Genomic DNA, 2,847 nt, shown 5'->3' on the forward strand with positions numbered 1-2,847 from the left:
CCCACCCTAGGACACCTCCCACCCACACCCTAAAAAGTTTTATAAAAATTTCCAAAAGAAAAATTCTTTTGCCCCCACCACCACATCCATCCCACTACACCTCCCACCCCCACCTCCTTTTTTATATTTTATTTTAAAAAATTAAATAGTGTAATTAGGGATTTTTATGATAAAAGAGTGAAATATGGATATATATGGATTCTTATGTTTATCCATTTTGTCCATATTTGTATGAGCTTAAATAGGTTGAAGTCCATATTTACCATTTAAGAAAATATGAGTGATCCATTTAATTTAATATGGGCAAAATGACTCCATTTCACTTATATGGGCTGAAATTGCTACCCCTAGCTTTAAGCGAATTGAGAATTCGATCATATATTTTCACCGAATGAATTAATTATTCTATATAAACATACAACCTTTCATTTATATATATTATATAGGGAAAAGGGTCTAATATACCCCTCAACTTTGTCATTTGGAGCTGTGCCCCTCGTTATGAAAGTGGCTCATATATACCCTTACTGTTATACAAACGGCTCGCATATACCCCTACCGTTACAAAATGACCTCACATATACCCTTCATTTAGCAGAAGTGAAAAAAATAGTTTTAAATTTATATTTTTGACTTTTGATTTTTTTTATAAATCATTTAGGGGTATATATGATTTTTCTAGCAAATTTCAAGGTATGTTATAATTTTTTTCGGACATATTTTTTTTTTTTGACTTCTTGATTATCATTATTTGAGTTTCTTATTCTTATTTTATTTTTTTATTTCATTCCTTAGAGTAAAGAAAAAAATAAAAACTATTTTTTTCGGATATATTGTAATTTAGTTTTTGTATTGAAGAAAAAAATTTGATCATCTATAATAAATTTTACAAGAATATTACCGAAACTTAAATAAATTTGACCATCAAAATAATAAATCTGAATTAGTCATTGAAACAAAAAAAAAGTTAAACAAAATAATATATGTTTGAGGAGGATTAAATATACCCATATGTGATTTAATTTTTTTAAAAAAATAATTAAAAAATTAAACCAAAATTTAGTTTTTCACTTCCGTTAGAGGAAAAGGGTATATGTGAGCCATTTGTATAACAGTAGGGGTGTATATATGATCCACTTTCATAACGAGGGGTATATCAGCTCTAAATGACAAAGTTGAGGGGTATATCAGACCCTTTTTCCTATTATATATCTGTAATTTGTTTGGTCGCAATGTGATCTTGACCTCACTGGTATATGAAAAAATTAGAATTTTAAATGAAGAGAGATGGGAGTATTTTAATTTTTCATTTATTTGTTTTGCTCTAAAGAGTCCATATTAGAAGAGTTATGCTACCCCTGGCCTATTTAATTTCTGCTTTTCACTTCAAAAGTCGCTACTAATTAAAAACAGTCGTTATCCTTTGTTTTAAAACTCAAAAGCTTTATTAACTTTTCATCCCTTTATAATTGTTGGAAACTTTTTTACATGGTAAGACTAATGAGCTTCAATTTCAAATATGTCCATTATTTCATGAAAAAATTACAAAGATTGTCTGCCTCTATTTTTATTTTTTACATGGAATGAGTATTTTTAAATTTGAATGGTGTAATTTTTTTCTTTTTTTAGGTGTACTTTTGCAACAAGAAAAGGCCGCTTAAGTGGCAAAACATCATCCATACTGCCGCAGAAAACACTAAAACAGTGAGATTCAATTGGCTACATAGATAGCCATTTTCCAACAAGAAAAGGCTGTTTTTTTTTTAGCATAATATATTTGTTTCATTATAGTGTTTTTTCTGTTTTTTTTCATCATCAACAACAATATTCAGATTGTAAATTCACAAATGGGAGTATGGAAAGGGCAGGGTCCTTATCCCTACATCCTAAAAGTAGAAAGGTTATTTTCAAAAAATTCAGAGCTTAATTACAACAAATCAAAATAGTTATGAAAAAAAATACATAGTAAAGAAAAGAAGTCAAATAATAAGAAAAGCACTATAGAGCATTCAGAAAAAATAATGGTAACAATAGCAAAATAATGGGGTGATTGAAACAAAATGGACAATACATTATAACATATTTTTTGAGAATCTTGTTTTTCTGTTTAACAGTTTGGTCTTTTAGTTTTGATTTTCCTTTCTCTTTCTTATGGACCTTGTGTAATTTACCTCATCCTCATGTGACAATTTCTATTATTTCTCCATTTAGTTGATTTATGTTTGCCATTTCACTGACCAATTCCATATATTTTCACTTCTTTATCTTTGCTTATTATGTGTCATTTCTTTTAATGTTCCAGTGGCTCCATTTTATAGTTGTTGATTACATAAATTTCTGAGGTTTACGCCTCTTTTGTTGAATTTATTGGAGACTCGTCAATGAAAAAGCTCGAGGATGATTTTGTGCCAAAGAAGAATGAAGAAGGTTAAAAATATTATGTTTTTCAGACAAACAGAATCACACAAGCCTTTATTTTTGGTTTTAGTTTTGTTTTTTTCCATCTGTAACTTACAGTTTTCCGTTTCCAATTTTACTTCCATGTAAATAGTAGTTGGTTAATTAAGGTGTCTACCAATTAGGAGATAGTTGGGTCGTGTGTGACTTTTACTTCCGTACAAATACTAATATGCTGTGTTGAGGTAGCTAATATATAGGATAGTTGGGTAGTTTGTTATTTTATTTTTGCTATATATACATGTATTGAACAGAGGAATAAACACATGAAATATTCAGCACGTTTCTTTTATATATTTACAAGAAAGACATTTTGAAATAAAATAAAAATTATATCTACGAGAGAGAAAGTGACTCAAATTCAAATAAATTAAACTGTAGATTCAAAGC

This window comes from Solanum tuberosum, unplaced genomic scaffold (genome assembly GCF_000226075.1).
Source record: "Solanum tuberosum cultivar DM 1-3 516 R44 unplaced genomic scaffold, SolTub_3.0 scf00119, whole genome shotgun sequence".
Classification (NCBI taxonomy): domain Eukaryota; kingdom Viridiplantae; phylum Streptophyta; class Magnoliopsida; order Solanales; family Solanaceae; genus Solanum; species Solanum tuberosum.